Source organism: Neofelis nebulosa, chromosome 4 (genome assembly GCF_028018385.1).
Source record: "Neofelis nebulosa isolate mNeoNeb1 chromosome 4, mNeoNeb1.pri, whole genome shotgun sequence".
NCBI lineage: Eukaryota > Metazoa > Chordata > Mammalia > Carnivora > Felidae > Neofelis > Neofelis nebulosa.
In genome coordinates, this window is record NC_080785.1 from 10,535,763 (window position 1) to 10,558,674 (window position 22,912).

Sequence of the window (22,912 nt, forward strand, 5' to 3'; positions counted from 1 at the left end):
AGATCAAGGGACTAAGGAACAGTCAGGAGGAGCTGAAAAACGCTTTAAACGAAATGCAAAATAAAATGGAAACGACGACGGCTCGGATTGAAGAGGCAGAGGAGAGAATAGGTGAACTAGAAGATACAGTTATGGAAAAAGAGGAAGCTGAGAAAAAGATAAAAAAAAATCCAGGAGTATGAGGAGAAAATTAGAGAACTAAGTGATACACTAAAAAGAAATAATATATGCATTAATTGGTATCCCAGAGGAGGAAGAGAGAGGGAAAGGTGCTGAAGGTGTACTTGAAGAAGTAATAGCTGAGAACTTCCCTGAACAGGGGAAGGAAAAAGTCATTGAAATCCAAGAGGCACAGAGAACTCCCTTCAGACGTAACTTGAATCGATCTTCTGCACGACATATCATAGTCAAACTGGCAAAATACAAGGATAAAGAGAAAATTCTGAAAGCAGCAAGGGATAAACGTGCCCTAACTTATAAAGGGAAACCTAGTGCTCGCTTCGGCAGCACATATACTAAAATTAGAACGATACAGAGAAGATTAGCATGGCCCCTGCGCAAGGATGACACGCAAATTCGTGAAGCGTCCCATATTTTTGAAAGCTTATGAAGGTAATTGAAGAAGATATAAAGAAATGGAAAGACATTCCCTGCTCATGGATTGGAAGATTAAATATTGTCAAAATGTCAATACTACCCAAAGCTATCTACACATTCAATGCAATCCCAATCAAAATTGCACCAGCATTCTTCTGGAAGCTAGAACAAGCAATCCTAAAATTCATATGGAACCACAAAAGGCCCCGAATAGCCAAAGTAATTTTGAAGGAGAAGACCAAAGCAGGAGGCATCACAGTCCCAGACTTTAGCCTCTACTACAAAGCTGTAATCATCAAGACACCATGGTATTGGCACAAAAACAGACACATAGACCAACGGCATAGAATAGAAACCCCAGAACTAGAGCCACAAACATATGGCCAACTCATCTTTGACAAAGCAGGAAAGAACATCCAATGGAAAAAAGACAGTCTCTTTAACAAATGGTGCTGGGAGAACTGGACAGCAACATGCAGAAGGTTGAAACTAGACCACTTTCTCACACCATTCACAAAAATAAACTCAAAATGGATAAAGGACCTGAATGTGAGACAGGAAACCATCAAAACCTTAGAGGAGAAAGCAGGAAAAGACCTCTCTGACCTCAGCCGTAGCAACTTCTTACTCGACACATCCCCAAAGGCAAGGAAATTAAAAGCAAAAGTGAATTACTGGGACCTTATGAAGATAAAAAGCTTCTGCACAGCAAAGGAAACAAACAACAAAACTAAAAGGCAACCAACGGAATGGGAAAAGATATTTGCAAATGACATGTCGGACAAAGGGCTAGTATCCAAAATCTATAAAGAGCTCACCAAACTCCACACCCGAAAAACAAATAACCCAGTGAAGAAATGGGCAGAAAACATGAATAGACACTTCTCTAAAGAAGACATCCGGATGGCCAACAGGCACATGAAAAGATGTTCAACGTCGCTCCTTATCAAGGAAATACAAATCAAAACCACACTCAGATATCACCTCACGCCAGTCAGAGTGGCCAAAATGAACAAATCAGGAGACTATAGATGCTGGAGAGGATGTGGAGAAACGGGAACCCTCTTGCACTGTTGGTGGGAATGCAAATTGGTGCAGCCGCTCTGGAAAGCGGTGTGGAGGTTCCTCAGAAAATTAAAAATAGACCTACCCTATGACCCAGCAATAGCACTGCTAGGAATTTATCCAAGGGATACAGGAGTACTGATGCATAGGGGCACTTGTACCCCAATGTTTATAGCAGCACTCTCAACAATAGCCAAATTATGGAAAGAGCCTAAATGTCCATCAACTGACGAATGGATAAAGAAATTGTGGTTTATATACACAATGGAGTACTACATGGCAATGAGAAAGAACGAAATATGGCCCTTTGTAGCAACGTGGATGGAACTGGAGAGTGTGATGCTAAGTGAAATAAGCCATACAGAGAAAGACAGATACCATATGGTTTCACTCTTATGTGGATCCTGAGAAACTTAACAGAAACCCATGGGGGAGGGGAAGGAAAAAAAAAAAAAAGAGGTTAGAGTGGGAGAGAGCCAAAGCATAAGAGACTGTTAAAAACTGAGAACAAACTGAGGGTTGATGGGGGGTGGGAGGGAGGGGAGGGTGGGTGATGGGTATTGAGGAGGGTATCTTTTGGGATGAGCACTGGGTGTTGTATGGAAACCAATTTGACAATAAATTTCATATATTGAAAAAAATAATAAAATAAAATCTCATTACATTACTTCCATATGGAAAAAAAAAAAGAAGTTAACATCCAAAAATAAACAAGGAACTCATACAACTCCATAGCAAAAAAATCTGAATAGCCAAATAATCTAAGTGAAAAAATGGGCAAATGATCTGAATAGACATTTCTTCAAAGAGGACATACAAATGGCTAATACATATGAAAAGACATTCAACATCACTAATCATTAGAGGAATGCAAATCAAATCACAATTACCTAGCACTTCACACCTATTAGAATGACAATTATCAAAAAGACAGAAAACAACAATGTTGGCAAAGATGTGGAGTAAAGAACCCTTGATACTGTTGATAGGAATGTAATCTGGGATAGCCATTATGGTAAAGGAGTATGGGCATTGCTCACAAAACTAAAAGTAGAATTCTCAAATGACCCCGCAGTCCCACTTCTGGATATATATCCAAAAGAAATGAAATGAGGAGATACTGGTGAAAGAGTACAAAGTTTCAGTTACGCAAATTAGTAAGTTCTGGATATCTAATGTACAGCAATAGGACTACAGCCAAAAATACTTAAAATTTGCTAAGAGGATAGATCTTAAGTGTTGTCACTACAAAAACAAAAAGAAAGAGAAAAGAAAATGGTAACCCATGCAAGGTGATGGCTATGTTAATTATCTTGTTCATAGTGATTATTTTACAATGTATACATATATCAAAACATGGAGTTGTATACCTAAAATATATACAGTTTTCATCTGTCAGTTATCCCTCTGAAGGGTGCGAAAACAAGAGATGTGTTATTAATATATATATATATATTTGTATTTATATAATTTTTATATTTATATATTATGTAAATGAATATATATATATTTTGGCTACAACATGGATGAATCTTGAATACATTATGTTATGTGAAATAAGCCAGTCACAAAAGGACTGAGGTTGCATGATTCCACTTATGTAAGGTTCCTGGAGCAGTTAAATTTATAGAAATAGAAAGAATTATGGTTTCCAGTGACTGGGAGGAGATACAAAGGGGAAGTTGGTGTCATGAGTACAAAGTTTCAATTGGGAAGATGAGAAAGTTCTGGAGACTGTGGTGATGGCTGCACAGCGATGTGAATGTACTCCATATCTCAGAACTGTACACATGAAAATGGCTAAAATGGAAGATTTTGTTATGTATATTTTATTGGAACAACACCACCAATAAAACACAAGACAAAAGCTGTATCAGGAGTTTATTTTTGGTGAACTTTGAGCGGGTGCACTAAATTTACCATTTAATTTACTTTTCAATTGTTTTAAAAAAGGAATATAATATTTTTATTAAGAAAAATATCCATACTTTTAAATACCTACTGTACTTCAAGTTATCCATTTAAACATACAAAGAAAAGGACACTGTAAATCCTCAGAATGAGGAAATCTGGATTCTAGATTCTTAGGTCGTTGTCTCAGGCTGGCTCATCATCGCACCTGCCTGGGTTTCAGTATCATCACCAGTAAAATGAGTCACAGGATGATTTCTAAGTCTCATTTAGCACTAATCGTGTTTTCTCATGCTCCATCTTCAATATTCAGCAATCTCTTACGCTTAAGGCAATAATTATTATTTCTAGTTTTGCCATTGGTCTACATTTTTAACAGATGTCATATAGCAGACTTTTAAACAAGACACTTTCTCCTAGACAAGAAACTATATATGTTGTACATAATTCTGTATTTGTAACCCTCTTAATTAGGAATAATTTATGTAATGTTCTTTTTATCAGAGGTTTATTGGATCAGTGGGGCTTTGGCCAGAAGAAATATATAAAATAAGGAATTATTGATGGGTTACCATAAATTTATTTTTCTTGTGAGATTTCTCACACATAGAAGTAAATATAAGCTTAACAATTAGAATTATCTCTCTCTTTTTCTTTTTCTCTCCTCTGTCATCTCTTTCTGAATTTTTGGCATGAATAAGGGAAACGTACAATCAGAAAAACTATTAACAATATATCCTCAGAAAAGAATCATAAATCATTTACCCAAATTTATTCCCTTGAAGTATAGCCTGCTGTTGCCCTTCTGGGACAACATCTATTTTAGTTATTTATTAGTAGTTATTAGTATTCTTCAACATTTTCCCATTGGGCATTTTATCCTAAAAGATACAAATGCTAACTCTACAAATCGAAAACTGTACAGAGAACACTTCATGCTCCATCTAAATATATTTGTCACTTATACAGAAGCTATAATCTCAAAAAAGGACACAGCAAGGTTCCCTAAATGTTAGTCCTTCATAGATGATTGCTCATAAATGAAGGCTATTTTAGAATGCTTTGTGCACCAGCGTAACTTCAGACTACTTGGCTTCTCTCATAACAAAACAAGAAATGGTGACAAAGACAAGAAAAGAAAGAGCATTTCCACCTCATGGGCACAACTAGGAAGTGGGATGATACACTTACACTTCAAGTAATTATGGATTGAGCATTATCCCCATAAATGAGACAAAATTCAGTGGCCATTTCCTGGAGTATGTATCACTTCCACCCCTTTTTCCTATTTCAATTTCTACCAGAATACATACATGGATAGTGAAGGGCCATTCAGGATTTTGTGTGTCTATGTGTGTGTTTGCACATGTGTTACTGGATAGAGAAAAGGGGCGGGGGGAGATAATATGTTAAATTACAGTTTTCAGATTCTATATTTAGATGGTATTACATGCCATGGATAAATTTTAGAAAACATAACATCCCTGTCTTTGAAAAATTCACAGACTCAGCAAGTCAGAACCATTCAAGGACAGTATGTTAATATGTAGCATAGTATCAACAAATACCATGTTAATAAGTCTCTAGAGATTATATTTTCAGGTTCATTATAATATGATAAACACTGTGTATGTGGTAGGAATTCAAGTAAAATAGAGATTGGTTATAGCTGAAAAGTTTAGCAGAGTTTAGTGGACAAACTGAAGCTCAGTTGGCTTGGGAGGCAAAAAGGATTCAGAGAATCAAAAAGAAGGTGATCATAAATATTTGCTAAGGAACTTGTACATGATGAATGGATGAATGAATGAAAAGAAAATATAGCAGAATAGTGTGAATGCATAATCAGGTATGAATCATTTTACATAATAAATATTTGTTAAAAAGCATTGTGGATATTTATCAACAAGCAAAACATTTATCTTCTTTATCCTCATGGAGCCTATATTATAATGGGGAAAGAATAGGCCTGTGCAGGGAAAACTGGACAAAGTATGTTAATTTAATGTGAGGATGCACTGAGAAGTAAATATAAGAAGAGAGGGCATCATGTTCAAGTTAGAAGGAACATCAGAGGTCATCCAGATCACTTCCCTTACTCTATATATGAGACATTAGAAGAGGAGAAATGTCAAGGACTTAATCAAAGTGACAAAGGTTTTATTGTTAGAGCAAAAGAAAAACAAAACTGAAAGCCACGTCATCAAGATGGTGACATAGGTCATTTTCTGACTTTACTCTCTCAGAAGAACAATAATTAACAACTATTCATGGACAAGATACCACTGAGAAAATCTTATAAAATGGAGGTGAGGCTGAAGCTCCCGCCCCCAGGCCTGTACCAAGGCCAAGACACAAAACCTTAGAAGGATAAGATGGGGAGCTATTTACTGACTGAATTGTCCCCACCTCACTTCTGGCCAGAGCACCATGCCAAGAGGCCAGAACTCTCCCTTGAGCCTAAGGTCCCATGGTGGACATCCAGTTCATGTAATTGTTGTGGGTAACTTCTTGGGAGTCTCCACTCTGGTTTCATCCTACAGGGATTGACCAGAGGGAATCTGATTGTGAAAGAAAAGTGGGCATGGGGTTGCAACACCAGCGCCTTGATCTTGGCAGACAGATTTCCTACCTGAAGGGCTCAAGTGATAATTCAAACCGTGGGTTTGCTTATGCACAGAGCCAAGATGGTAGCACAACCTGACAGAGGAAGTTGGTGGGGTGTGGGTCCGACCATTTAGGTCTCCAAATGAAAAGCGCCTTTCTGGCACTGGAACCTGATCTAACCCCACCATGGCAAGGAAACTGAAGCACACCTTGCCTCTTGTTGATTGTAGCTCTCAGCCCTATGTGAACAAAAAGATTGGCCAGACAGCTGAAAGATTAGTAGTTGCTGAGCGATGCTCAAGCAGAGAGTACAGCAGCCAGAGTCAATGATTTGAGTCATCAGTGGCACTATTTGTCCAGGGAACTTGTGCCATGGTCACATGGTCAGCTTGAATCAAAACCACAAACAGTTGGGGTTGCCTGGATGGCTCAGTTGGTTAAGCGCCCAACTCTTGATTGTGGCTCAGGTCATTATCTCACAGTTTGTGAGTTTGAGCCCTACATTGGGCTCTATGCTGACACTGTGGGCCTGCTTGGGATTCTGTCTCCCTCTCTCTCTCTGCCCCTACCCTGCTTGTGCTCTGTCTGTCTGTCTCTCTCTCTCAAAATAAATAAACATAAAACAAACTTTAAAAAAACACAGTCTTTCTGATCTTTTCAGGCAGGGAAACTAATTTATAGTTTGCCCATTACTGAATACAGCTTTCAACCCTCTTGACCTGGGAACCTAACCAGATTACACAGGAAGTTTTGTAGCCTATCCAACAGTCCTGCTTACAGTGGCACTTAAACAGAAGCACAGCCTGTGGATTTCTCTGTCTACAGAGCAAAACTGATGGCTCCATCTGGCCAGGAAATTCAGTGCATAATCTTATATGATTTAGGTCCCAAACAATGAGCTGTGCAGGCCCTGATCTATTGCCTTACCAGAGTAGGAAAACTATTTCAAAGCCCCTCCTAATACTGAGTATAGTACCCAGTCCCAACCATCTGGTAAGCCTGACCAAAGAACCCAGGCAACTGTAGAGCCCATCCTACAGCCTCACTTGTCTAGGGAGCCAAGCCAGCAGTCCTATCCAACTGTTCACAGCAAGCAACAACCCCCTTCTGACTCAGAGCTCATGCAGGGACATCTCTCAAAAATAGACTATGACAGCAAGCCCCCCTTGCCCGAAGATATTACCAGTGGATATCCAGAAACCCAAACTGAGCTTAGTGATGAAGAGCTGTGTCTGCCTAAGCAAACCTGTCAAGTCTAGAAGAGGAGACTGCTTACTCAAATGTGTAAATGCCAACATAAGGACCCAGGGATCATGAAAAGTCAGGTAAACATGACACCACCAAAGGAAATGAATAAAATTCCAATATTAACTGACTCTTAAGAAATGGAGATCTATGGGGCACCTGAGTGGTTCAGTCAGTTGGGCGTCTGACTGCAGCTCAGGTCATGATCTCCTGGTCCAGGAGTTTGAGCCCCATGTTGGGCTCTGTGCTGACAGCTCAGAGCCTGAAGCCTGCTTCAGATCTGTGTCTCCCTCTCTCTCTGCCCCTCCCCACTCACACTCTATCTCCCTTCCTCAAAAATAAATAAACATTAAAAAAAATTTTTTAAAAAGGAAATGGAGATCTATTAACTATCAAAGAATTCAAAGTAATTCTCTTAGGGAAGTTAAGTGAACTCAAGAACACACAGCCAACTGAATGAAATTAAGAAACCAATGCATGAACAAAGCAAGAAGTTCAATAAAGAAACAGAAAACATAAAAAATTCTAAAGTTGAAAAATACATAGCTGAACTGGAAAAACTCAGTGGAGAGCTTCAAAGGAGACTTAATCAAGCAGAAGAAAGAATCAATGACCAAGAAGACAGAACATTTAAAATTATCTAGTAAGAGGAATGAAAAGAAAAAAATAAAATGAGAAAGAGTTAAGAAAGCAACAGGAGTTATGGGCCACAACCAAATGAAAGAACATCTGCATTAGGGGTATTCCAGAAAGAGAAAGAAATAAAAAGTATATTTAAAACAATAGTGGCTGAAAATGTAAACTTGGAAAGAAAAATAGAAATCCAGATCCATGAAATCTAAAGAACCCCAAACAGATGGAACTTGAATAAGGCTAAATAAAGATACATATAAAAGTGTAAAAATCAAACTCAAATAATGAAATTTCAAGTAGCTAGATAAAAGGGAGAAGTTATGTACAAGGAAACACCCATTACTCAATAGTAAGTTTTCAGGCCAGGAGAGAATGAAATGATACATTCAAAATATTTAAAGAACAACACTTCCAACCAAAAGTTCTATAACCGGTAAAGCTTTCCTTCAGAAATGAAGGAGAAAAGAGGCTTTCCAGAACAAAATCCGAGGTAGTTTGTCACTACTAGAGCTGATTTATAGGAAATACTAAAGGGAGTTCTTTGAGTGGAAGTAAAAGGACATTAATTTATTGTAAGAACATAAGAAGGTAGCATAAAACTGGTGATGATAAATATACAATCTAAGGATTGTATAGGAAGGTAATGATGGTTTATAATCAATTTACAACTCTACTTTAAAAACTAAAATGTTAAAATACAACATAAAGTAACCTTAGCAATGAAAATCTGTTACTGGATACAAATATAAAAAATACATGCACTGTAATATCAATAACCTAAAACATGAAGGAGGAGGAGGAGTAAAAATTTAAAGTTTAGGAATGCTATCAAAGTTAAGTTATTGGGGCACCTGGGTGGCTCAGAGGGTAAAGCGTCTGACTTCAGCTCAGGTCATGATCTCACAGTTCGTGAGTTCGAACCTGTGTCAGGCTTTGTGCTGACAGCTCAGAGTCTGGAGCCTGCTTCACATTCAGTGTCTACCTCTCTCTCTGCCCCTCCCCTGCTCACTCACTCTCTCTCTCTCTCTCAATAATAAATAAAACATTAAAAAAATTTTTTTAAGTTGTTATTAGTTTAAAATAGGGTGTAATAATTTTAAGATGTTTTATGTAAAACCCATGGAAATCATAAGGGAAAACACACAGTAAATCTATAAAATAACATGATGAAGAAGCCAAAAAATAGTGATACCAAAAGATATCATAACAGAAAAAGAGACATCAAGATAAGAAATGGGAAACAATGGATCTACAAAACTGCCAAAAAACAATGAACAAAATGGCACTAGTAAGTCATTATCTATCAGTAATTATATTAAATGTAAATGGACTAAATTCTCCAGTCAAAATATAAAATGCCTGAATGAATAAAAATAAAATGCAACAATTTGTTATCTACAAAAGACTCACATTAGCCTGAAAGACACACATAGAGTAAAAGAACAGAAAAAGATATTTCAAGCACATGGTAACAATAATGACACAAATCAGGTTTGCTAATATAAGAGGACTTATATTAGAAAAAGTAGACTTTAAATTAAAAATGGTAAAATGAGGCAAAGAAAGTCACTATATAATGATAAAAGGTTGATACATTAGGAAGATATAACAATCATAAATATTGATGTGCCTGACATCAGAGCACCTAAATATATGAAGCAAAAATTAAAAGAACCAAAAAGAAAAAGAAAAAGAAACAGCAATATACTAATAGTTGGGGACTTTAATATTTCACTCTTAGCTATGGATAGACCCCTAAAGAATCAATAAGAAAATAGTGCAAAAAAAGTATGGACCAAATTTACTTAACAAACATACAGAACATTCTGACAATAGCAGAATACACATGTTTCTCTAGCACACGTGAAACATTTTCTAGAATAGATCCTATGTTAGGCCACAAAACAAGTATTATTACATTTAAGATGACGTTATCAGACATTTTGTCTGACCACAATGGGATGAAACTAGAAATCATTAACAAGAGGAAACCTGGAAAATTCACATATACGTGGAAATTGAAAAACACTCTCCTGAACAACCAATGGAGTAAAGGGGGCATAAAAAGTATCTTGAGACAAATAAAAATGGAAACATGACATACTAAATTGTATGGATACAGCAAAAGGAGTCCTGAGGAAAGTTCATAGCAATAAAGGCTTACATCAAAAAATGAGAAAGATCTCAAATAAACAACTTAACTCTATGCCTTAAGGAACTTGAAAAAGAACAAACTGATCCCAAAGTTAGAAGAAGAAAACAAATAATGATTATAACAGCAAAAGTGAAATAGAAAGCAAAAACAAGAGTTGGTTCTTTGAAAAGATAAAAATATTGACATGTCCTTGGCTAGACTAACAAAGGAAAAAAGAGGACCCAAATCAACAAACTTATAAACGAAAAAGGAGACATTACACTGACACCATGGAAATGCAAAGAATTGTAAGAGGCTACTATGAACAACTATTGATTCCCCCCCCCCAAAAAAAACCCTAGAAATTCTAGAAGAGATGGGAAAATTTTTAGAAACATACAACCTATCAACACTGAATCAGGAAGAAATAGAATGTGAATACACCAGTTATTAGTAAAAAGATCAAGTCAGTAATCAAAATTATCCCAATGAAGACAAGCTCAAATAGCTTCACTGGTGAATTTTTACCACACATATAAAGAAGAATACTAATTCTTCTCAAACTCTTCCCAAAAATTACAGCGGAAGTAAAACTCTAAACGTCATTTTATGAGAAAAATATTACCCTAATACCAAAGCCAGAAAAGTACACTACAAGAAAACTACAGGCTAATATTTCTGATGAATATATAGGTAACAATTCTCAATAAAGTACTAGCAAACCAAATTCAGTAGCACATTAAATGGATCATTGACCATGATCAAGTTGGATTCATCTCTGGGATGCAAGCATAGGTCAACATGCCAATCAAGAAATGTGTTAAGAGATTAATAGAATATAAGAAAAGAAATTATATGATTATCTCAATGGACAAAGAAAAAGTATTCAACAAAATTCCATTATCTATTCATAATGACTCTTAAGAAATTAGAAGGAAGGTACATAAAAAAGCCATAGATGATAAGCCCACAACTAACATCATACTCAATATTGAAAGCTTTTCCTCTAAGATCAGGAACAAGACAAGGGTACCCATTGTACCACTCCTATTCAACATGCATTGGAAATACTATCAAAAGCAATCAGGCAAAAAAAAAAATTTTTTTTTAATATAAATGAAAGAAAAAACACTATCTAAAAGGAACCTAAAAAGAAAAAGTAAAATTGTCTTTATTCGCAGATTACATGCTTTTATATACAGAAATTCCTAAAGACTCCACCAAAAATCTGTCAGATATAATTAAGAAATTCAATAAAGTTGCAGGATACAAAATTAATGTACACAATTTAGTAATATTTTAATAAAATAACAATGAATTCTCTGAGAAATAAAAGAAATGATCCCATTTACAATAACATCAAAAACAATACAGTACTTAGAAATAAATTTAACCAAAGAGGCAAAAAATCTCTGAAAACTACAAGACAATGATGACAGATTTTAAAGACTAAGATAAATGAAAAGATATCCCATGTTTATGGATTAGATAGTATTGTGAAAATGTCCAAAGAGACTTAATGAAATTCCTATAAAGATTCCAATGGCATTTTCATAGAATATATTTTTTTAAAAATCCTAAATTTTGTTATGGAACCACAGAAGATCCTGAATAGACAAAGCAATCCTGGGAAAGAAGAACAAAGCAGAAACATTACATCTCCTGATTTCAAGCTATATTACAAAGTGATAATAATCAAAACAGTATAGTATTAGCATAAAAACAGACCCATAGACCAATGAAACAGAATCAAGATCCCAAAAGTAAATCCATATATATATATATATATATATATATATATATATATATATATATTTAATATTTGATAAGGGGGCCAAAAATACTCAATTAAAAAAAGACAGTTTCTTTAATAAATGGTATTGAGAAAACTGAATATTTACATGTAAAAGAATCAAATTAGACTCATATACCACTCATAAAAATTAACTCAAAATGGGTTAAGGGCTTATATAAGACCAAAAACTACAAAAGCCCTAGATGAATACAAACAAACAAAAAAACTCCTTGTCATGACTTCGGGCAATGATTTTTTTGGATATGACACTTAAAGCACAGCAATAAAATAAAAACTAAACAAGTTGGACCACATCAAACAAAATAATCAACATAATGAAATGCAACCTATGAGCTGGGAAAAATATTTACAAATGATATATCTAATAAGGGGTTAATATCTAAAATATATAAAGAACTCACGCAACAGAAATAAACCCACAAACAAATGCAAAACAAAAGAAAACCAACCAACCAAACAATTCAATTAAAAAATGGACAAAGGACCTGAATGGATGTTTTCCCAAAGAAATATAGTCAACAGGCACATGAAAAAAAATGCTCAACATTACTAATCATAAGGGAAATGCAAATCAAAACCACAAGATAGCACCTTATGCCTGTTAGAATAGCTATCATCACAAAGACAAGAGATAACAAATGCTAGTAAGAACATGGAGAAGGATTCCTTGCACACTGGTAAGATTTCAAACTGGCATAGCCACTATAGACAACAGGATAGAGGTTTCTCAAAAATTTAAAAACAGAACTATTAGATGAACCAACAATTCCACTGTAGGGACTATATATAAAGGGATAAAAAACACCACGTCAAAGAAATATCTTCACCTCCACGTACATAGCACATTATTTACAATAGCTAAGACATAGAAACAACTTAAGTGTCCATTGACAAATGAATGGATAAAGAAGTTATGACACAAATAGATGAATATTACTGAGCCATAAAAAAAGGAAATTCAACCATTTGCAACAACATGGATGGACTGGGGTGATATTTTGCTAAGCAAAATAAGTCAGACACAGAAACACAAATGCTATGTATCACTAATACGTGGAATAAAAAATGTAACAACACTCACAGAAAAAGTGATCAGATTTGTGGTTATCAGAGTAGAAGGTGGGGGAATTGGATGAAGGTGGTCAAAAGGTACAAACTTGCAATTTTAAGATAAATAAGTACTAGGAATGTAATGTATGACATGACTAAAGTTAACACCACTTTCTGACATAGCTGACAGGTGTTAAGAGAGGGGTCCACAGAAGTCTCATCACAAGGAGAAAAACACATTTCTTTTTCTTTTTTTTTTTTTTTGTAACTGTATGAGATGCTGGATGTTAACTAAATGCTGTTGATCATTTCACAATATATGTAAGTCAAATTATGATGCTGTAACCTTAACCTTACACATTGCTATATGTCAATTAGATCTCAATGAAATTGGGAAAGGAAAAGAGGGTATATATACACACAATGGATTATAATTCAGCCATAAAAAGGAAGGAAATCCTATCTTTTGTAACAACATGGATGGACTTTGAGGGCACTATGCTAAGTGAAATAAGTCAGACAAAGAAAGACACATACTTTGTGATAACACTTATATGTTGAATTTAAAAACAAATTCAGAGGTGCCTGGGTAGCTCAGTTGGTTAATCATCTGTCTTTGGCGCAGGTCATGATCTCATGGTTCTTGGGTTGAGCCCTGCATCAGGCTCTGTGCTGGCAGCTCAGAGCCTGGAGCTTGCTTTGTATTCTGTGCCTCCCTCCCTCTGTTCCTCACCTGCTCGCACTCTGCCTCTCTCAAAAATAAATTGAAAAGATCTAAAAAAATTTTAAAACCAAACAAATTCATAGATACGGGGAGCAGATTGGTGGTTGTCAAAGGGAGGGTTGGGGATGTGAAATGGATAAAACTTGTCAAAATGTACAAATTTCCTGTTATAAATAAATCCTGGGAACGTAATGTACAGACTGGTGACTGTAGTTAATAATACAGTATTGCATATCTGAAAGTTTCTAAGAGGGTAAATCTTAAAATTTCTCATCATTAGAAAAACAGTTTTCACTGTGCATGGTGATGGCTATTAATTAGGTTTATTGTGATCATTTTGCAACATGTACACATACCATGTCATTGTGTTGTACATCTGAAACTAATATGTCAATTATATCTCAATAAAGAGTTGCCAAACAAAAAAATAAAAAAGAACGTGAAAGGCCCTCAGCTTTCTGTGGGACTAAAAGGACATAATTTTGAATGTGAGTTTCCTCCATTTAAGTCTCGTGTCTCAAAGGCAAAGAAGTAAGAACCTGTTGAAACAATGGGTCCACAAACTTATTCTGCAATTCGTTTCCCAGCTCCTGAAAGTTTAGTTGTAAAAAGGCATACTTGGGTAAATATCAGAACCCTGATCCATGGATAATTTGATAGAAAGATCCAAGTGGAAGTTTCTGAAATTGTCTCTCCCTAGCAAAATAGTAAAGCAAAGACAATGCTGTATTCCTGTGAGAACTGCAGACCAACATGCCAGCAAAAAAATTTTGTCATTGCTAAGTATCCAGTCGATATAACAAGGGTGTGAAGGAGCAGTCGCAGATCCTGGATTATAGCTATGACAGTAATTTCAGTGGCAGACTCCCACATCCATTTATGTTTAAAATAAAGAGGTTTCGATTTCCTGCCACTAAGCTGTGGTTGATGTAATGCTTAACCGGGATCACACTGATACAAGGCAGGCATCCAAGGATGGGTTAGTCAAGAAGGTATTTCGATGTGATGATCAGCAGTGGAAATTTTTCAGTTCTCAACTCCTTTTGGAATTGGAATATGAAAGGATATTCAGTCAAGTAGAGAATCAGCTATAGCAGCATATACTTAGTACAAGAAGGGCCACGTTGCCTTAGTTGAGAGGGTGGGACAAAGAACTGATTATCAAATTTATATGAGAAGGAGTGGAGGCTACCTCAATGTTAGAAACTGCAACCAAGATTGTTCCAAAGAGAACTGGCTGCCAAGTGCTATCCTAAGGAAGCCAGGTCCATCGAGCTATATGGCGACACAAGTCATGTCTTTGAACGCTGGATGTCTCCAGTTCCGTGAAGGAGGCAATGCTATGGATTTGTAATGTGCAGAAAACACTGACTGCAATTAGATAACAACCACATTTCTAAGTTTTTTATTTGTGGAATTAGAATTCACGAAAGTATTCATCTAATCAAGGCCCTGATAAGTGTTACGAGGCAAAGGAGGCAAATCGTTCAGAAACTCACATTTTGTAGTAAGTAATCAGAAAAGATTTCAGAGAGAAAAAGCATTTGATCAGAGCCTTGAAGTATCGGGAAGCAATTTGAGTGACAGAGATGGGAGAATAGCATACATAAAAAAGAGAATTGGGAGGTTCTGATGAATTTTAATAAGAATGAAAGAGCAACAACAACAAAAAACAGAGTCAAAGGCCAATGCACTACTGTGTTCTTCCATTCTAGTAAAGCAGGTAATAGAGGTTTAATTTCGAACTCTGACATAATCTCTTACTTTATGTGGGCCGTGCTTGACCTACCTCTCAGTTTACTCATTTGTAACAAATACCTATAATAATTGTATAGAAAGGCTTAAATAAAATAGCACAAGTAAAATGTTTACCCTTTAATAAGTTTTTTAACATGTTGTTTTCTACAACCCCTGAAACTATTTTTCTTTTATATGATGACTTACGGTTTTCAAAGAAAGACACTGTATACAAAAATACGTTTGAGGAAGATTAAGAAAAGCTTCTTAGCTAAGATTTAAGTTGAGAAAAATGACAATGATTTCCCATAAAATGGGGCAGAGATAAGTAACACAGGGAAGTGTCAGCTTCAGGAAATTGACAATTCTTCCTTCGCTTCCCCATCTCTACCAGGATGACTCTTCCTAGTAAATTCTTACGGATCCTGCAAATTGTTGCCCATACATTATCCATGCTAAAAATAATTTCCTGATATTTCCAGGTAGGGAAATTCTTCCCACTAGTGATAACAATATAGGTTATTTGTACACTTATCACATGTTGACTTGTCTGTCCCAGTCCTACCCTGAGAGGTCATTAACGAAAAGACCATGTTCCAATATGCTTTGTATATACGGCAACTATGACATATCTGGAACATAAAAGGAGAATAAATGCTTGCTCTAGAATGAACCAGAAGGCAAATAGTTGCTTCTTGATAGTTGCTGACAAGGAACCAGAAATTCCAGTGCCAATCATAAATTTGTACTTAGAAAATTTGTGTAAAGCTAACTTTTATTTAAGGCTATATGTTGCTTGATATAACATGCAAAGCAAGAAGGAAGGGAGGGGAGGAATCACCCCAAACCAAGCTAAGCTAACAGAAATGCAACTCTATATTAGAGCTGCTGTAAACAGCAGGAACAACAAAACAAAAAACAAACAAAACAAAACAAAGCAACCCCATATGTTATTAGTTGTCAAAGATTTTTGAAGCTTCATGTAACTGGATTAACAAATCTCTTACCAAAAGCCATCTGTTAGTTTGTGACATTACTTTTTTCATAGGTTATCTTCTTTTTTTTTTTTTTTTGATGTGAGGATCCTTATAATAAGATATTATTTTATGAAATTGTGGTTTTCCTTGTTTGAACTTATATAGAACAGAAGATTGTGTGGAATTTTGTGACTTTCAAATGGAAATATTTATAATTAAGGTGAACATATGGGGGTGGCAGGTGGTCATCTTCCTCGATAATAGCTATGATACGAGTTAATTTAGAATGCTAAATTAAAGAGCAAAGAGTTCCAAAATGCATAATCCATGCAAGGAAAATAGCACATTGAGTCTATGTCTATCAGTTATTAACTGATTCAGAAGAAAGAATGAACTCTTTAACTCCCAGTGCTTTGTTAACCAAATCTTATGGTACATACCAATATCCAAAGCACAATGATTCTAATTTCCCTCCCTCTAAGCAACTGAGAGGGAGGGGTTATTTCTCTGAAAATAAAATAAGTCCTGGAAAGAAGCCAATGGCATTAGTAGTCAAGTCATCAGTGGCACTGGATGGCGTGGTCCCACTGGAGTGATAGTGACTTAAGCCAGAGCAATTGATGGGAATTCAGAAGCAGGAGGTGCAGAAATTGGGGTAGCAACTATTGATCTTTCCTAGAGGCCCCTGACGTGAACATCAGAAAGGATTTAGTAGAGTAGGAGAGATGGAAGAGAAGTTATTTTTTGTGAGATGCTTCAAAACTCAATATGGGGTTTACTAGAACTATTTTTTAAAAGTCTTTCAAATGGATGAATGGTTTATCGCTGATGACTGGATATGCCTTTCCCCCCAAACCTATTAACTACAGATAACTTTACAAATGGATTACATTGTTTTGAATAAGACTAGGAAATAGTATTGGCCATATGCCATTTATTTGGCCAAGGAAATAAGGAGATGGCTCTTGCCCAAATTGGATTCAAAATAAGAAAGCAATCACAAAGTCTTAAGAAATCTTTAAGCTATGCTTCCTTCTATCATTATAACCAAAGGATGATGTCATCAGGTATCTAATGGTTCTTATGTCCAGAAGCCTTAATGAGTTTGGTTTTCTGTGTTAACACAACCACATAACCCTAGTAAACAAGGGAACAAACGTAAACACATTTGGAAAATCTATGAACATTTATAGTAATTCTGTCTTGAAGACATTATGTCCTTTGCTGGAAGAGAATGGTGAGAAGGAAGAAACAATATCTCTGTCTTTTTTTCCTCACTCTGTTTTAATATTAAAACATTTTATAATTAGCATGAATTTCTCTGTTTACTAGTCCTTACTTAAAATATTAATATTGGTCAATATTCAGTGCCTTCTATGAAACTGCAATCATATAAACACCTCATTTTCCATTAAAAGTTGAAAACTAAGCTGCTATCCATGAGAATTTTTAAGTACACATATTCCCAGAGAGGATCTAGATCAAAGCCAGACATACAAAACAGAGTTAGCAATTGCCAAGGAGCAATAAGCGGATCAATATAACCAGGATAACAATATACATTTGTGTTTCTGTTGCCTAGAATATCTATAGCTACTCAGTGATGCCATGGTTCCATAGGCTAGTAGGATATATTTGCACTGCCAACTAAGAGACTAATAACTCCAAATGAGATAGACTAACATTTTTGTTCCTGTTCTGTCAGTAACAAATTCCATGCCCTAGACAACCCAAGTTACATTTCTGAGCATTAGTGTTTCATCTTGATTGTATTCAACATTCGACCTAATGTTCTATCGCTGTAAGTTTCTATGACTCTGTGAATCTATCCTGAATGAGTTCTTAACACCACAAAATTGCATTAATGATTACGTGTGTTGGGGGTATTGTATTTATATTTACAGAAACACACACAAATCTATCTTCGAATTTATGTTAGGACCAAACTGTGAAGGGTATAAACTGCCGGATCATATTAAAGACATATTCTGTAACTGACGTGGACACATAAAAAAGCTTTTTAAGCACAGGGATAAAGATGGCTACAACATAGATGATATAAGGGATAAATAACTGAAGGCAATGATAAATAAAATGAAGCTATTTTACACGGAAAACAATGAGGGTATCGTGTAAGAAAGCAGAGGAAAACCATAGGTAAAATATTTTGGAAAGAGATCAATAAAACTGAGTTACCAGTAGACATAACTGGATCTGGGATGAAGGACAAGAAAGCCAATCTCAAGTGAGGCCGATACAAAGAGACATGTGTCAAGGACAGCTGTTTAGATTTTTATAATAAAATTCCATGCTATTGAATCTGATCACCCAGTTTGAATACATATGGAGAATAAGGAAAAAGTTTAAATAAAAAGAGAAATTTCAAGACCACAACTTCTAACAGTGGGCAGAGGATGAATGACCTCAAAAATACTGTCAAATAACAATTGCAAGAGTAAAAAGGAAACCTGTTTTAAACAATCCACAAAAGTCAAAAGAATAAGTAGTTAAGAAAAAAAAAAGTCAATACTGTTGACCAATGCAGATCAGATCTTAAAAGAAGATGAGCCATGGAAAGTCTCCCAATGGAGTTGGTATATAGTAAGGTCATCAATAGCACAGGATGGTGTGGTCCACTGGAGTGGTAGTGACTTAAGCCTGAAAGCAATTGATGGGAGTTTAGAAGCAGGAGGTGCAGAAATTGAGGTGGCAACTATTACTCTTTCCTTGAGGTCTCTGGTGTGAACCTCAGAAAAGATTTAGGAGAGAAGGAAAATAAGGAGGTAGCTAGTGGAACAAATAACGAAAGTAATTTTTGGACATGTGAGGAATATACTGACATCTTTAAATGCTTTATTAAGAAGTCAACAGAGAGGAAAGAGTTTAATTTCTAAGAGTGAACACAAATATCGGTAATATCCTGTGGGGAGGGAAGGGTGTGGGCTCATGAAATTAGATGCAGGGTTCATGAAAGAGGAGCTTAAATAAGAGACACTGGAAATCAATTTTCTTTAGCTTCATCTAAATCTGGCTAAAACCAAGGGAATTTAAGTTGTATTCCAGAAGATGAGGTGTAATCATTCTGGTTTTCCATGAAGTTCACAATACATCACAATCCTAGCAGCACATAGTCCCAGATAAATATGACAACAGGAGCCATCATTTGCTATCCCCCATTCCCATGTACATCTGCAGTAACCTTTCATTACTAGTTATTTTGTAAAGTTTGCAAATGCCTATTTCTTGTGGTCAGATTGGCATTTTGCTCCGGGTCATACTCTTGGATTCACCTCTGATATGCCTCTCTCCACATTCAATCACTCACTTCTCAATATTAAATCTATTTTTGTTTGTTCCCTCCCTCTGCATTTCCATAATCATTTAAGTTGAATGTTGGCTTTATTTCCCCAGGAGACCTTCTGCCAGAAGTCTCTAATTTTTTTGCCTCTAATTACTACCTCACTGATTATAATTTATACCAGATAAAACTACCTCGACCTGTTTTATAGGCATTACATTCTTGTTCCAAAAAAACTTCAGTGCTTCCTCAACACATATAACATAAGATAAAAACAAAAACAAACAACAAAAACTGGCAATCCAGGTCAATCACAATTAAGCCCTACATTTATCCTTATATACCATTATATTCTTGTATAACACTACATTTCAGACAAATTGGTTTATTGGTTGTTCCACATTCAATTTAATGCACATTCTTTTATGCATGATTCTCCCCCCATGTGGAATATTCTCAGAACTTTTTACCCCGTCTATTAAGTTGCAATTCATTCTATATGAGCAATTTCAAATGTTACACAAATATTTTTCAAATTTTAGTAATGACTTCTTTTTTCATTGCCTAATCACGCTCATGATACTCAATATCTTCCTACTGTCATGTTCATCTTTTCTTATTTACTGTCTACTGGTTCATAAACACTACAAACTCTTTGTGAAAACCATAAAGTCAACCTCTTTATTTCTCTAAACACAGTAGAGTGTTCTATGTTTACAAGTATATAGGGGCACCTGGGTGGCTGAGTTGGTGGAGCATCTGACTTTGGCTCAGGTCATCATCTCACGGTTTGTGCACTTGAGCCCTGCGTTGGTCTCTGTGCTGACAGCTTGGAGCCTGAAGACTGCTCTGGATTCCTTGTCTCCCTCTCTCTCTGACCCTCCCCTGCTCATGCTCTCTTTTTCTCTCAAAAATAAACATTAAAAAAACGTTTTAAGTATATAAATGTGTGTTCATAAGGATTTGAATTTCAAATAGACAGATGTCATAGCTAGGCACGAGTGGAACTGAGAAGCTACTTTTTTAGATATATAACTGTGTCCACTGTGATTTAAAATTATTACTAAGAGATGAGCTTTCTTTTCCAAGTCCTACAAACCCAATTATTATATGAAACCTCAATTTTACTCTTTTCTAATGTTACATGTAGGAAAAAAACAAACACACAGTGTTTGGCAAGCAAAATAAGCAGCTTCTTATTTGACAATAGAAAATGACAAGTGGATTTTCATGAATTTCTTCAGAGATGTGCTCTGGAAAGTAGGAGACTAACTGGAGTTGTAACAGCCTGTTTTATAAACTGTTGAGACAGAGAAGTAATATGTGGAATCCCCTGGATTCCCAATCACACAGTAAATGAAGTATTATCAGGGCTCAATCTGCCCCACTCCCTTTAGTTGTACTCAGTGCCATTCTTATTTATAACTTCCTCTTAGAGTTTTTTACAGGCACTGAAATTCCTATAAAAACTCCCGGTGCATGAGCTATTATAAAACACAGTTTAAAAAAAAATGCTTTCATAGGCTATCTAGTTAGGTATCTTATATTTTCAGTATTTTAAGTTGGTAAATATTAGTTTCTCTGCCAAATGCCTAATGCTTCCAAATGAATTTTGGTAACTCAATTGAATACGACTGAAATTTTAAGTTCAATGAAAGTAACAGTCTTCATAAATTTCTAAAATTTTAGGTTGTTCTTGATCACAATAAGATCTTAACAATCAAAGAAAAGCCATGCCATTTTTATATATAAGCAAATAGTTTTTCCATTTTATAATGAAGTGAATTTTGTCCTAGCACTTCATAAAAACTCCACAATCTTAAGGCAATTACTTAATATATGAGAGCACACACTAAAATAATTCAGACAATGTTCTAAACACTTATCCATAAATCAGGTATTGTGTATTTTTATATCCATTCACTGAGGACTCTCAAATTTATTTGTCCAGCTGATATCCTTCCACCGATTACCAGTCTCCTATATGCAACTGCCTCTATCACATTGTTTAATAAATATCTCAAAATTAACATCTGTAAAACTGAACTCCTCATCTTCTGCTCTCACTCCATACATGCTGCTTGTTCCTCTCCATTTCAGTTAACTTTATTCTCCATTTCAGCAACCATATTCTTCCAATTACTCAGTCCCTCAGTCCAAAATCTTGGACTCATCACAGATTCTGCTTGCTTTCAAATTATGTATGTAATTTCTTTAGCAATTCTTGACCTACTATCTCAAAATATACCCAGTACCAAACAACTTCTCACCATCTGCCACTAACCCTATGCCCCCAGCCACCACCATCTTGGAAGGTACATATGATGGCACAGATTTTGCTAAATTGAGTTTTTATGAGTGTAGTTCTGGATTACACAGTAGGGTCACATTATTATATAGTGCTTCCTTGACTAGTAGTGTAAGACATAGGTGTAATAAAAGAGCAAATCAATGATTAGCTAGCATCTATTTCACCAAGGGATCCAATTGGTTAATAGTTATATGATAATGTACTTAACATTATTAAGCAGAAATATCAAAGCCTAACCATGAATGATATATTACAAACCTTCCCATCTGTCAAAAAGCAAAAGTCTCTCACACCAAGTGTTGTTCAAGTTGAAGAAAAATTCTCAAGCATATTCTCATCTGAAGAGAATTTAAATGGATGCTCATTTGGAAATGTTGACATGATTGAGTTTAGTTTATCGATATTAAGATTATCTACTCATGCTGGTTTTTTTTAAGAGTTTATTTAAATTCAAGTTAGTTGACATACAATATAATATTAGTTTCAGGTGTACAATATAGTAATTTAACATTTCCATACAACACCGGGTGCTCATCACAAGTGTAATCCTTCATCCCCATCACCTGTTTAATGCATTCCCCACCTCCCACAACTACCTCCCCTCTGGCAACCATCCGTTTGTTCTCTGTAATTAGGAGTCTGTTTCCTGGTTTGCCTCTCTCTCCCCCCCCACTTCGCTCATCTGTTTTATTTCTTCAATTCCACATATGAGTGAAATCATATGGTATCTGCTCTTCTCTGACTGACTTATTTCACTTAGCATAATACACTCCGGCTTCATCTACATTGTTGTCAATGGCAAGATTTCAC

General features: G+C 35.7%; 1 non-coding gene across 1 annotated transcript; it reads left to right on the plus strand.

The window, feature by feature from the left end:
• The first annotated feature begins 491 nt into the window (after positions 1 to 491).
• On the plus strand, positions 492 to 598 carry LOC131511160 (U6 spliceosomal RNA). Its single transcript, XR_009261366.1, has one exon. It is a non-coding gene; the product is annotated as a U6 spliceosomal RNA (small nuclear RNA).
• Positions 599 to 22,912: the final 22,314 nt, after the last annotated feature.